At 39.3% G+C, this 15,725-nt stretch overlaps 1 pseudogene; it reads right to left on the bottom strand.

The window, feature by feature from the left end:
• LOC149554041 (ABC transporter G family member 11-like) overlaps nt 1-1,164 on the bottom strand; it is a 47,230-nt pseudogene extending 46,066 nt beyond the window's left edge.
• Between the last annotated feature and the right edge of the window lie 14,561 nt (nt 1,165-15,725).

The raw sequence follows: 15,725 nt of genomic DNA, 5'->3' as shown, positions 1-15,725 counted from the left end.
GGGGGATTAGGAAGAAGATTATAAATGATTAAGTGGGATTAGAGAAGGAGTAGGTTTAAGAGGATGAAAATGATGGTTATAGGCTAGGCTCTAGGTTAGGCTTAAGTTTAGAGGAATTAATGGGATGTGAGGGTTTAAATAAATAAAATTTATTTAAAAATGGGGAAACATAGAGGATCATGTGTTAAATTAATTTAACACATTAAGGCTAGAAGTATTTAAATTAGATTTAAATACTTAAGAGAATGAACTCATTTAATTAATTAATTTAATTAAATAAGTAGAAGAATGTGAGAAAATTAATTAATTAATAATTAATTACAATGTCATGAGCAATATTAAAATTAATTAATATAGTGTTTAGGGATGATTTTAAGCATCTACATTTTGCCCCTCTTTGATGTAATGTCAGGACGACATCATATCAAAGGAAAAAAATACAGGTTACCCCAGAGAAGGAGGGAGTCCTATGGCGAAGATAGAGGAAGAGGGTGCCCCCTCACAAGAATTGCACAAAAAATAAAATTTGGGCAATTTTCGCAAAAAAGGTCTTAAAAAAAAAGAAAAAGCAGAGAAAATGGGAATCAATAACAACATTTGCATGACTTGCAGGTAAACAGGGGATGGACAAAGCTTAGGGAAGATAGGGGCTCAAAACGGGGTCCGCAAGGTGGGCCTATATAATCCTCCAAGGGGCTCAACGAAGGTCATTGTCACACCATGAGTAGAGCATCCAGAGAAAACATGGACCCTATTGATTTTTTGTAGCTTGTTGAGTGCATTCAGGAGTATTAGCAAGTAGTCGAGATGGGCCCACTGATAAGTCATCTGATCCTCTTCGTGTTTTGGTAGGACTAGGCTAGGTTAGGCGCATTTATTATACCCCAAATGCACTGCAAATGAGACTTGGGCGGAGATGATAGTCTCCACCTTGTCGTCTGTGTAGATGACAAAACATGAATCTTAATGTCCATGGAGATGACAGGATCGATCTTGTTGTCTTCATAGATGCCAAAAGGGCGAAAGGTGACACGGAGATGACAGGGTGCATCCTGTCATCTTCGCAAATGAAGGGGAAGCAGAGATGATGAAAAATAGTTTGTCATCTTCACAGACAATATAAGGTTATCATCTACGGGTATTAGCGTCTTTGTCGATCAGCATTTTCGCTGATCGGTATCTCTACTAATTAGCGTCTGCCCATATTGACGTTTGCGATGATTAGTGGGTGTGTCAATTGGGTTAGACCAAAATGAGGGGAGGGAAGATGGCCCATTCTAGGGACATCATAGGCTAGAAAAATTGATACTTTGCACGTCTATCTTGTAGGAGGACATAGTGGTGTTTAGGTCGAGGGAGCACTATCCTCCGACCATGGCAGTATAGGAGAGGCTCACAGATGCGGATTGGGGACACATGCGACTATGCGACCTAGAGCACATACATGAGTGGCCGAATCTGAGGGCCCATTCAATGCAGCTATCGACTCTCATAGAGCGATGGCATACACCTACAGGGAGCTTCCATCTATCGATGGGGGAGGCTATAGTCACACTGCTAGATGTGTGGTGGATCCTGTGAGTACCAATCAGAGGCGCATACCCAAAGTATGTACTAGAGGATTCTGATCTGTTCCTGAGGGAGTGCTTCAACAGATGGTGACATTGACTACCTGTCCAGGGGTCATGGTTATCGTGGTGGGGCACACTAGAGCAGAGGCTATCAAGGCTAACTATATACCTAGCCTCACTAATATGGAAAATGCTGCCAGATCATGCAGGACATGGGTGGCCAATTGGTTGGGCGCGAGTGTTGAGCACTGTGCTACAGGAGGAGGGAGTAGTCTACTGCTAGGGACAGATGATCTTGGCTGAGCTATATCATGATTTGCACATGTGTGCATATTGGACCCAGCACACTACAGGACCAGGACTGATGCTACTAATGGTCTGGTCATGGGAGCACATTAGAGTCACATGGCCTATCACTCAGTGGGAGACTAGGCAACCTAGAGAGCCATTCGCTTGCAGATACCATCTTTCCATGCAATATGCATCGACATAATCTTTGGGATTCTAGTGCTAGTGCATAGATGAGATCATCATTTTTGAGTGGACTCCTTATGATGGGATAGAGCGGTGGGGGTAGACACTGGCAGCAAGTGGCGAGGATGACATAGAGGATCAGATGTGTTAGAATCTGAAAAGATTAATAACCCAAAAAACTAGTGCAAAGAGTAAATATCTAAACTATGAATGCAAATGATACAAAATCAAAATAATATCATAGAGTTAGTCTCCAAGAGAGTAATGCAAATGCTGGAAGAAAAATAGCATTAAGAGGATGCAAAAATAAGAGATACAAATACAAACCAGGTAGCATGCTTATATAGACTAGGAAGAGGGAGGAGGTGGCAACACCAACCAATGAGGAGCAACCATCTATCAGACTAAAGATAGCAAAGTATCTTCCTAAGATAGCTAATGGATGCTCACATGTAGGAAGGTGACACCTCACAACCATTCACCTAATAAGACATGCTTTATTAACCTAAGCGAGATTATTAAAAGTGTAGGAAAAACCTAGCAAAATAGGAAAAATAAAAAAAACTACACTAACACCCCCCCATAAGTGAAGCTTAGGTGGATGCTAACCTAGCAAAGCTATGAAAGCAAGAAAATGGGTCCCGACAACAAGGCCTGATCAGGTACCCAATACAAGAAAAAGAACTAGATGAAGGAAACCAAGCCTCCAATCTAGGAAATGTCCCAAAGAGAGGAACAAAAAAGAGCACGAAGCATCTCTGAAGCATGAAGCTGCAAACTCTGTCAAAATGCTGATCTGTAGAACCTCCATGGAAATAGAAGGCATGAACCATCAACCAAAGAAGCATAGAACAACAAGTGAACCCCCCCTAATGCTGAACAAGGAGAGGGGTGACAGGAACACTGAAATGCAATGCCAAAAACATCTACAAGAAGAAGAATTAGGAACACCAATAGTGCAATAGAAGTACAAGCACAGGATAAAGGGCGGTGTCACCGACACACTGCATGGGCTAATGTCGTGGAAGACAAATTCACTTAACAAAGGTGGATGAGCACAAAATGGCAAAACATCATGACCCCCCATGGCACTTTATAATTGAGTGCGAGTACAAACAAACACAAGGTGTACAAAATCCTAGATATGCAAAAGCAGGCACTTTATCTCAGTGCATTTACAGAAAAAGGAATGCAACAGAATAGAAGCATACAATGCTCAGAAGTCAGAAAGAAGAGTGAGCCAAAAGAACAGAAGAAGAGATTCTAGGACTTGTAGAATCCAAGTAATCTGCTAGAGTGTGAAAGTGCAAAACTCGAAGGAGAAAGAACCTAGAGAAAAATTTGGATAAAATACCTCTGCAGCTGAATAACTCACAGAACTAGCTTTCCAATGATATCTGGCGAGCCCAGAAAAGAGTCCGAATGAGCGAGATATGGCTCTTGGAAGACAAAATAGAACATCTGGCTTTGACTGCCAAAACAGACAACCAAATTGTAGCAAAAATAAAAAAAGCTTGTGCCGTCATCTCCATCTCAGAACCAGCTTTCCAACGCATTTTTCGGATTGAAAAAATACGTCCTTATGCTCAAGCTATGGAAGAAAAACTGATAGGGTCTCCTCATGAAGAGCATATACTAAAAGTGAAAATTGGGCACAATAATCAAGGAAACAAATAGCACCACTATGATCTACTCGAAAAATCATGCACTTTCAAAAAAAAAATCACCTCGATACGAGGTCGTATGAGAAAGTTATGATGCTTCAAAGTTTCCAAAATGAAAACTATGCACAGTCACGGCTGAGAATCTGCAATTTTTGAAGAATTCGTGCATGAAAATAAAAAACCAACTCCACTAGTGGATAAAGCACAAAAAAATAGCCAATTTCATAATACGAATCATCAAAATCGGAGTCCGTATGAGCAAGAACAAGACATTTGAAAACTGAATTCAAATCTGCGACTGCCAACGGAGAGGGGTATGGCTATAGCTTTGCATGCTTGATTATGAAAAATATACAGCTTGCATGCAAAATCTAAAAGATACCCAGATGGTTTTTCAGGGCTGCGAACAAAACTCAAAAAGCGTTTTTCTTGCTGATGTACAAAAGATGTTGCTGTAGTGTAAATCAGACGCCTTTAACAGTAAAAAATGGCTCCAAAAATTAAAAAATGACCCCAGCAACCAAAATATGACATGCAAATGCTAGATCAGCTTCTTAAGTCCATCAATGGCATGCTGGAACCTGCAAAACTGATTGAAAACTCCAAATATGCAAGTTGGTTGTCAGATTTGAGATTGAAACCCTAGAGAAAAACTATTAACTTTTCTGATTCTCAGGATCATCCAAAGATGCAAGAGAAGAGCATACTTCGTTTTTCAAAAAACTTACAATAAAGTTTATTTGCCCCCCCCAAATCTCTCAAATAAGGAAACTAAAATCTACTCTTGCACATAGAAAAGCTCTGATACCATGTTAGAATCTGAAAAGATTAATAATCTAGAAAACTAGTGCAAAGAGTAAATATCTAAACTATGAATGCAAATGATACAAAATCAAAATAGCATCATAGAGTTAGTCTCCAAGAGAGTAATGCAAATGCTGGAAGCAAAATAGCATTAAGAGGATGCAAAAATAAGAGATACAAATACAAACCAGGTAGCATGCTTATATAGGCTAGGAAGAGGGAGGAGGTGGAAACACCAACCAATGAGGAGCAACCATCTATCGGACTAAAGATAGCAAAGTATCTTCCTAAGATAGCTAATGGATGCTCACATGTAGGAAGGTGACACCTCACAACCATTCACCTAACAAGACATGCTTTATAAACCTAAGCTAGATTATTAAAAGTGTAAGAAAAACCTAGCAAAATAGGAAAAATAAAAAAACTACACTAACAAGATGTACCTCCCGTACACACAAACTAACTATTAGACCATTGGCCAATCCATGCATGTGATCATGTGCTACATGCCCTCTCGAGTGCGATGATAGTTTGACAGGACACAAGACATAGTACCAGATAGATTTTTATATCTTGTTGTGTCACGAGAGTGCGGATGGGTGTGGGGACATGGGACCACTTACGATTGGCCTGAGCTTCTTGGTTGGGGATGGTAGCAGTGCCATGGGTGCATGGTTAAGACAGGAGAGATGTAGGTATGACACCGACATATGCACTGTGGTGGGCAACCCACTAGTGGGTCAGGCTTATAGTGCTAGGGGCACCTCCAACAGTAGAGCAAGCACAGGGGGAGGGGGATGGAGTAGGGGATGGTGGGTAGGCACTTATGATGCCACCACCAGCACAGGGGGCACAAGAGGGATCTCATGAGTGCAGAGTTTGAGTGAGGAGACGGCCAGGGCCAACATCAGGATAGAGGCCACCACAGATAGCACCCCAGGCATAGGTACAGGGATAGCCCTAGGCACCACCATAGGCACTGTCGTAGGTACCACCACAAGCACCTCCACAAGGATAGGTACAGGGAGAGGATTGAGACATGGTTAGGGCTGAGAGGGACAACTTGCAAATAGAGGTAGCTTGGCTACAGGGGATAGCACAGGTGCAACAAGCACAAGAAGATAGCTTAGAGTAGGCCATGGGGGTCGTACAAGCAGAGTTGTAGGTGCAAAGGGCCAAGGGGATAGTGCATAGGAGGCCTTACAGGCCCTACAGGCATGGGTGGATGGTGGGGAGTTTGCAGAGATGGGCACCCACATAGGGGTAGAGGGGCGGGCAGAGCTGGAGAGGCTCCGAGGAGAGCTAGCTGCCTTACAGGCTGAGTGGGCCACCCATAAAGCGCAGATGGATGGATACGCAGGTAGAGGGACATAGCCATATAGATGGTATAGCCTAGGGCAACTATCTCAGTGATGACCGAGCAGAGGCATGAACCATACGAGAGGCAACCTATTATAGGTCGCTTTATATTGAGGTCATGCTTGTTGATCAATGACAGGTAAATTTTGAGAGGGGAGCCAGCTCATGGATTTCAGGTGGAAAAGCTAGATCAGAGCAGTCCATAGGACAACAAAGACCTCCTTGAGGGGGGGATTCAGGGGGGGCTGGGTCCTCATAGCCAGTGGCTTGATGTTATATAGTGATAAGTTTTTGACATATATGTGTAGATGTAGTAAGTTTTTGATGATGCATTTGTACTATATGATTCTACATGATTTGTATATGGACTGTACAAACACTATTTTTTGAGATATATACATGACATGATTCGATGACTCTATATGTGTATGGATTTATGTGATGCATATGATGTTTATGATGTGGATACTAACATTTGTAATGCAGGATGTGATGCTATATGATGTTTCTTATGATGTATGCATATGTACGTGATGCCTAACATGTGTGTGATGCAAATTAGTGGGCGATTATGAGATATATGCATTTTTTTATTGTACATAGATGCACTATATATATGTGATATGTGATTATGATGTATATTCCCCTAGACGTGATGACTAAAATGAAGGTATGCAATGAATGGAATGATCTAATGCAATTTAATTAAATGAACTAAAAATGCCTAATGAACACTAAATGAGATGAATCAAATGAACACTAATGCAATGGAAAATGAACGAATGCAATAATGAGAAGTTAATGCAATCTAATGGAAATGAACTAATGAATGAATATCTATCATAACTGTCACTCATAGAAACCCAGTAGCGTAGCATAGGAAGAGGGAAATAAATAGAACCTTGTCTCAAGCACGACTCGAATGAAACCCTACCTACACTACATGCATCCTAACTACATGATATCAAGAGATTCCGTTGTGTTTATACAGAGAGCACACCTTAAGTTATTTTTACAAATGAGTTTATGCATTATATGCTATAGAAGCATAAATGTCATGACTCTTTTGCATGGACTAGACATACAAAACCATAGAGACTTTAGGATGATAAGTTTAGTTTGTATAGTCATGATGAATCAAATGTCATATATGCAATAGAGAGGTCTGGGCACACCCAAAGTCTTTTAGGGATCTTTGGTGGGACGTCTGCTAACCTATTGCCCTCATTACACAATGCATTAACATAACCTAAAACTAACACATATGAAATAAAGCCTCAAAAAAAAATCATACCACAAAAACATGTGTAGTCAATGAAAGCCATTCAGGTATGACCAAAATATGGAAGATCAAGGTGCACTATAAAAGGCTTTCACTAACACACAAAAAAATAAAATCAACCAAAAAGAGACCTCATGACCAAGTAGTCATTCAGTCCATAGTTCCTGCCAAGAACCTTAGGTCTAGAAGTGAATGTCACAATGTCGCCTATAGGAAGGATTCATCCTATAAAAGTGTGTCAAGTTGAAATATCAATGATCATAAAATCATGCATTTTTGAAAAAGGCTGTGAAGTGAACAAGTTTCTTGAATCATTAAGTCTCAAATAGTGATTTTGTGTAAGTCCAAGTGTGGTCACTATTGTGAAAAAGCTCAGTGTAATGGGATTGACAATCACTCAACGGAAAAAATGCCTCACAGACTAGAGGTCTTTCAAAAGATGGAAGTGAAATGAAGCCTCGTAGACAAGAGGTCTTTTATTGAATGCATGAAACACAAAAGGTTAGATAAGACTTTGCACAAGGGAAATGGAATGGTGGAATGGAGTGAAGTGAAATGAGCCTTATGGACAATAGATCAATCATACTTTTTTTTTCAGGAACATTTTATGAACTTTTTTGGATTTTTGGATTTTTTTAATTTTTTTGGATTTTTGCGAGACTATAAACACTGTACAGGAACTGCAAAGGCTCAAGCATAGAACTGCTTGAGATGTTGGATATTTATAGGCTTAGGAAGCGGATCTCCCTCTGGAGTAGCAATCTGATATGCTCTAGAACCATATTTGGCTATAATGATAAATGGACCTAGCCAATTTGCCTTAAACTTTCATTTCTTTTCACAGTTCTGGAGGTTCTTCATATTATGTTGCAAAACTAAGTCACCCACTTCAAACTCCCGTGGCTTGAATTTCTTGTGATACTGAAGTTGAAGGCAATTTTGATACATGCGGAGGTGGTTTAGGGCATTGAGTCATCTCTCATCAAGGAGTGCCAGCTCTTGCAAGTGAGCAACTCGATATTCTTCTTCCGATATCAGATTCTTGAGAGAGATTCTGAGGGAAGGGAGCTCAATTTTGATGGGAAAGATGGCTTTGGAACCATAAACAAGGGAAAATGGGGTGGCTCTTATGGGGGTGAAGATGGAGGTATGGTAGGCCCAAAGGGCGGGAGCAATTTGGATATGCCAATCATGGCTAGCTACATCAACGATTTTCTTTAGGATTTTCAAGATGGTTTTATTGGTAGCTTCAGCTTGGCCATTGCCTTGGGGGTAGTATCTAGTGGAAAAATGCTGGGTAATTCTGAATTTCCTACACAATGTGGCAACTTCTTGATTTTTGAAAGGGGTTCCATTATCAGTCATGATATCTTGAGGTATTACCAAAATGACAAATAATGTAGTTCAAGATGAACTTTGAGATCTGTTTCCAAGTGATGTAGATTAATGGAATAGCCTCGACCCACTTTGTGAAGTACTCAGTGGTAGTAGTAATGTACTTGTGGTCATTTGAGAAATTTGGGTATACTTGACCAACAAGATCGAATCCCCAGTGGGAAAAGGGCCATGGGGTGATGGTGGATTGAAGGTCTTAGGTGGGAGCATGTATCAAATCACCATGATGTTGACAAGGAACACATCTCTTCACAAAATGATACGCATCTGCTTCCATGGTGGGCCAATAGTAACCTATCCTAAGAAGCTTTTTTGCTAACGTAAGGCTGCTAGAGTGGGTACCACAAATCCCTTGGTGAACCTCTTCTAATGCCATTCTGGCTTCATCTGAACTGAGACATCAGAGGAGGGTTCCATCAAAGTGTTTTCGAAAAAGTGTGTCACCTAGGATGGTATATCAGGCAGTTTGGCAGACAAAGGTTTTGTTTTGATTTGGGGTGAGGGTTATGGGAATGGTTTTGTGATGTAAATAGGAAAAGATCTCAGCATACCATGGAGACTCAGGACCAAAAATCTCACACACCAACTTTGAATCAATTTTCTCATAAGCAAGAGTAAAAAGATTCTCAATGAGAAACTCACATTTAGGACTATATTCTGGCATGGCAATCATAGAGGCAATAGTAGCCATGGCATCTGCTACTTTATTATTAGCCCTTGGAATTTTTTGAAAAACAATCTCTGTAAAATGTTGCTTAAGATCCTCAACTATTCTGCGGTAGGGCAACAATTTTCATCCTTGGTGTGGTATTCATCTGTGACTTGTTTAATGACCAACTGTGAGTCTCCAAAGACAAGAAGGTTTTTGATATTCCATTTGATAGCTTGATGTAGTCCTATGACTAAACCTTCATACTCAACTATATTTTTTGTGTAAGGGATTGAAATTTTATAAGACTTAGGGATGAGGTCCCCTTGTGGTGTCACAAACAAAATTCTTGCCCCCGATTCCTTTTGTGTAAAGGATCCATCAAAAAATAATTTCCATGGTGTAGTAGGGGCTAGGGTCATAATTGTGTCATCTGGAAAATCGGCTACAATGGGATAGTCTCCTTGAAGAGGAGCTTTAACAAGTTGATCTGCAATTACTTGTCCTTTAATGGCCTTATGATCCTTATAAACAATGTCGAATTCACTTAAAATTAAGACCCATTTAGCTGCTCGACCAGTGAGGGCGACTTTTGATAACAAATACTTGAGTGGATATATCTTGGCAATGAGATATGTAGTATGATTAAGCATATAATGACGTAGTTTTTGCATACAAAAGACTACAGCCAAACATGCTCTCTCAATAGCAGTGTAATTTAACTCATAGCCAACTAGTGTTCGACTGAGGTAATTTATGGCTTGCTCATTCCCATTTTCATCTAATTGTGCCAAAAGTGCTCCTAGGGCAACTGAAGTAGTTGAAATGTATAGAATCAATGGTCATCTTGCAACTGGAGGTACTAAAACTGGAGGATTAGCCAAATATGTCTTAATTTTTTCAAATGCTTTTTGGCATAGACAATCCCATTGAAACTTTGTTTCCCTTGTGAAGCAAATGCTGAAGTGGATGGACTTTATCTGCTAGTTGTGACACAAATCTCCTAATAGATTGTAACTTTTCTTGAAAATTGTGGAGTTGTTTCAATGTGGTAGGTGAGGCATATCCATGATGGCCTTCACTTTTGCTAGATCTACCTCAATACCTCTTCTTGACACAATGTAGCCTAACAATTTGCCTGATTTGACCCCAAATACGCACTTCTTAGGATTAAGGTGCACTTTGTATTTCTCCAACCTATTAAAAATAGTGGTAAGGACATCAATGTGGGATTCTCTTGTCTTGGATTTTCCTAGGATATCATCAACATAATCCTCCATTATGACATGTAGAAGATCATGGAATATGGTAGTCATTGCACGTTGATAAGTGGTGCTGGCATTTTTAAAGCCAAAAGGCATGACTTGATAACAAAAGGTTCCCCATGGGGTAGTAAATGCTGTTTTATGTTGATCCTCTTTTGCAATTTTGATTTGGTTATAACTAGAAAATCCATCCATCAAAGACAACATCTCATGTCCAGCAGTCAAATCCACTATGATATCTATGTTAGGAAGTGGAAAATCATCCTTAGGACATGCGAGATTTAAATTTCAAAAATTTGAATAAACACAGATGCACCCATATGCTTTCCCTACAGGAACAATGTTGGAGACCCACTCAGGATAGTCAATAGGACATATGAACTTTTCCTCTAACATTTTTTGCAACTCTTCTTTGACTAGAAGTGCTACCTTAGGGTGCATTTTGCACAACTTTTGCTTCACTAGTTTAATCTTGGATCAACTGTCAAATGATGCAAAACCAAATCTGTGTCTAAGCCAAGCATGTCTTTGTATGTCCATGCAAAATTAATTTTTCCCTTTTTCAAGAATTCGGTCATGGCTTTTTGTTCCTCAAGACTTAAGGTAACAAAAATGTAGGTGATTTGTGGATTATCCTCTATTCCTAAATTGACTGGAATTGTGTCTTCATTCAAAATAGGTGACTTTTTTGGTGGCAAAGATCTAAATGGCAAGTCAAGCTCTCCCTCTTCTGGAACCTCTAAGAGGTTTTCACCAAAAGATGCATCCTTTATTTTATCTTTTTCGTCATCCAAAAGTGCCCTAGAGGAGTTTTCGCTAGAGGATGTTTCTTTTTTTTTTTTCCATTTTTTTTTCCAGTTTTGCGACTAAGAGAATTGAATTGGCTACCAAAGTAGGCTTCCTCATTGTATTGGATCTCATGTTCGTAATCTCTAAGATTCTTAAGGCCAAAAAGTGCCATCACTGCTTCATCAGTCTTACAAATGTCAAGAGATGGTGGTGTATCTTGAAGGTACCAATCTATCATGTCAGGATTGGTGAGAGGTAGGTTAATGGATGAAAGGTCATCTATGGTAATGGCGTGGACATAGTTATCTAGGTCATCTTCAATGTATTGGAAAGGTACTTTGAAGAATTCCTCCTCTTTAGTCTTAGAATTAGGTTCAACCGTACAATAGTTTTCAGCAAAGGACACCTTAGGTTTAATGGATCCCAATCCATGTCCTTTAGGATAGCTATTATCTTCTAAGGGTTGTCTAATTCTGTCTTCTTTTGGTCCAAGGCCAGTACCATGATATCCTATGTTTTCAATAATTGGAGGTGCCTTAACATATTTATCCTTAGGAAACTCCATAGGTTCATCTTTTCCATCATAATATAGCCAATCTAGGATATTATCTTCCATGTGCTCACCACTATGTGAACCCTAATGCTCAAATGTTGTCTTGCTAACTTGCATGGTTTCCTTATTAGTAGAAGGTGATAATTGAGAAGGTTTTCCAAAGGAACGGGGGGAGAGTGGTAGTTGCCCAATACAAAAGGCATTTTCAAACTTATACTCTCCCATTCCTAAATCAGCAAAAGTAACCTTCTTCCCTGTGGTGTTGATTTTAGTATCTTCAACCTTCTCTTTTCCCTTGCAAGAATTTGAATCCTCATTAGCTAATTCTGGAACTATTGTGGAAGGTGGTTTTGTTATGGTGAGAGACTTAGGTATAACTTTGGCAAACTCACTTATTGGACAAAAATTTACTGGTGCACCTTCTAATCTTCTACAAAATGAAAAAGGAGTGGGATCCCTTGGGATTGTGATCTCTCTTCCTTCTACTTCAATTTCCCCATCATCAACAAGATTTTGGATAAAAACTTTGAGCTTGATACATTTGTTGGTGTCATGTCCTTTGATACAATAATATTTACAATATTCATTTTCCCTATACCATTTTGACTTTGGTTGATTTTCATCAAAAGGACGTGTGTTAGGAAATACCATCAAGTTGTGATCCACTAATTTTTGAAAGAAGGCCTCCAAAGGTTCACAAAAGTTAGTGAACTTTCTATTTCGATCATAGTCACGATTGTAGTTGTTGTTGCGTGGAAAGAATTCTGTTTGACTACGAAATTGTTGATTGCCTTGATTGCCATGATTTGAATGGTTGTTGTTTTGATTGCGGTAGTTGTTGTTGTTCCCTCCTTGAAGGTTTTTGACATCAGTAACACCATCATGTGTAACACCCTTATTCTTGGACCAAAATTTAGGTTTTCTATTGTTGTTTTACTCATTGTTGGAGGATGATGAACTATAATGTTTAATGGTACCTTTTTCCAAAAGTCCATTTTCAATATTCTTGCCCTTTTTGACTAAAGTGGAAAAGTCTTTGGGGCTAGCCATTTTCATGTGGAAATAGATTTTGGGTATCAAGTTCTTGATAAATATTACCACAAGATGGGAATCTTCAATTTTATATGGCATACAATTAGCAAGATGTCTCCACCTTTGTAGGAAGTTGGCAAAAGTTTCTCTATTTCATTGTTTTGTGTTGCACAAGTCACTCAATGAGGCATGATGTTCAATGTTGTAAGAGTATTGTGCTATAAACTTGCTTGTCAAATCATTGAAAGAAGTAAAGGAGCCCTTAGGTAAATTCATTAACCACTTAAGTGCGGGGCCTACCAGACTTCGTGCAAAGAGCCTCTTAAGATAGTCATCATTGTAGGCTACTTCTTGGCACAAAATAGAAAATTCCTTAAGATGGGTGACATGGCATGTCTCTCCCATATACTTGTAAAATTTAGGAATTTCATAACCAAGTGGAAATGGCACCATATTAATAGATTTATCAAATGGAAAAGGAAAAATTTCCTCAAAAGAGACATCCTTCACCCCTTTGTTGTTCATGTTAAGGATCAAATTTCACAATTCTTGAAATTGTTGAGACAAATCTTGATTAGGTTGCACTTGTGATTTTTGGGAGTTCACAAATCCACCTCCTAAATTGTAAGGAGTCCCAAATGTAGTGTGAGGTGGTGGAGGTACTCCACTTTGGCCAATGTATTGATATGCAGTTGTTGGAATTGGCATGGATGTCTTTACCATAGTGGTTGGCACTTGTAAATAAGAGGAGTGCATTGGTTGTGTCGGAATTGCCATTGGTTGAGTAGGCACTTGTCCAATGCCTAAGCATCCCACAATTGAGGTTGTCAAGGAAGATTATGGAATACTAGCATGTGTGGTGACATTGGGCATGACACTAATGATTTGTTGAATATGTTCTACACTCAATTGAAATATGGGTTGTGTTGAAGTGCTAGATGTAGGCATAGCACAAGTTTTTACCATGGTTTCTTTCCCTTTGCTAGAAGTTGGAGCTGCATTTGAAGTGGGCAATATGGGAGCACCACCTTTTGTAATTTGTCTAAACAAAGTGTTCTCATCAAATCTTGGGGTAACATTAACACCATCCTTGACCAAATTTAGGAATATCTCAGTTTTGTTTGCCCTAATGGATTTTTCCATAATTTCCACATTGTAGGGGTTTGCAAGTAATGTCCTAACATCTCTAGGTACATTGTTAGGATCAATAGGATCTTCATCTTGGTATACTTCTTCGTCATTATCCCCCAAAGTTGTGTTATGGAAGGGATCTTCTGGTTCTTGTGTGGATGTTGAGTTAGGCATACCAAGGTTCGAACTAGAGGGAATTGTGCTCCCTAATGAAGTTGTGAGTGGAGGAAAAGGATTCTCCATCTTTGATTGCCTCATTGATTCCCACAAACATGACATGGGATTAAATGTGAACCTTTCTGATCATGTGTGTACCATACAAGAGTGACCAAGCCAATGGGTGAAAGATTATGGAAGAAAAAGAAAAAGAGGATGAGAGCTATTAACCTTATGTGATTAAAGGGTCAACTACCCAAGTGTGAACAAAAGACCTTGGTTTAGCAAACGAAGTTTGATTAGAGGATAGTAGTATCTTTCTCCTACCAAGGATAGCCAAGTGATCTTTAGGCAAGATAGGACACCAAGTTGATTGCTCACTATTTGGAGATGGACTTGTGATCCCAAATAAGTAAGTGTGATTAGGATAAATGTTTGCGTATAGATGAAAGGTCTAATGTTGCAATGTCAAAAGATATTTTAAGATTTAAGCTCTCTAAAAGAAAATTTGAAAATCCAAGACTAGGAGTTTGGAAAGATGTAGGTAGATATGAAAAGATGAAAGTGTTGTGGTCACTAATGCAGTTAACTCAGTCCTTGTTCACTAAAAATAAAAACCTTGGGTTCACTCCTGGGAAAGCAGACCAGTTTCAAAGTTTTCTATTGTATTCAATTCTACCATAGAGGTCTTGTCTAGCTTCTTCCTTTTGAATGTCTTTGATTGCGTATCAAAATTATTTTTCATCGTGTGCTAGGTTCTTCCTTTCCTTGTAGATGGGTGGTTTGGACAACTTCACTTTCTTATGTTTGACTTGGTTGAATTTATCGGTCATGGAAGGAATAAAACACGACCCAAATTTTAAGTACCCAAAAACTTTGCAATAAGATGTGACTAGACTCAACCAATTTCAAAATGCAAACTGCCAAAAGGAACCATGAGTCAAGAAGATCTCACTTAACCTAATTCACTCAATGAAAGGTTACCTCACAATTTCACTCATTTTAGAACTTGTTTGATGTTTTGGCTTTGGTTTTTGAATGTTTGAACAAGCATGCTAAACATGCGAACAATCCTAAGAAGGCTATCTTTAGGATGAACAAGGCTTATCTAAAGGGCGTCCTCGATATACACAAGGTATGTGATGCCCAAATCTGTAGATGAAAGGAAATACTGCCACACAGCCGAGGGGAGACGATAACCCAAATCTCCTCCTTCACTTTCCAAAGGTATAAAGTTATTTGGAGCTTAGCCAAGAGTGACAATATTCCACTTATAAGAGAGGTGTCTTTCGATTCACCTCCCAATTTTTATACTCTGCTAGAACACTGGAGTTGAGGTCATCCCAAGGGGTGATGAAATCCTCAAGCAAGCCTCCTAAAAAAAAGAAAAACAAAACCACTTATTTCTTGTGCACCCAAGATCACCCGAAGGTGCAAGGGGAGAGAATACATAAGTGGTCTTGGGGTTTAAAAGACACTTGTTCTTTCCCAATGAAGCTTTAAGTTTTCTATCTACTTGAAGACACTCGTGATTAAAACATGCAAGGTTCTTTCAAACTTGAAATAACACCAACATAAATGAAAATGTGAGTTTGTCAACA

Source organism: Cupressus sempervirens, chromosome 6 (assembly GCF_028749045.1).
Source record: "Cupressus sempervirens isolate cs-2001-9-10 chromosome 6, ASM2874904v1, whole genome shotgun sequence".
Taxonomy (NCBI): Eukaryota; Viridiplantae; Streptophyta; class Pinopsida; order Cupressales; family Cupressaceae; genus Cupressus; species Cupressus sempervirens.
This window is presented reverse-complemented; position numbering and strand designations above follow the sequence as displayed.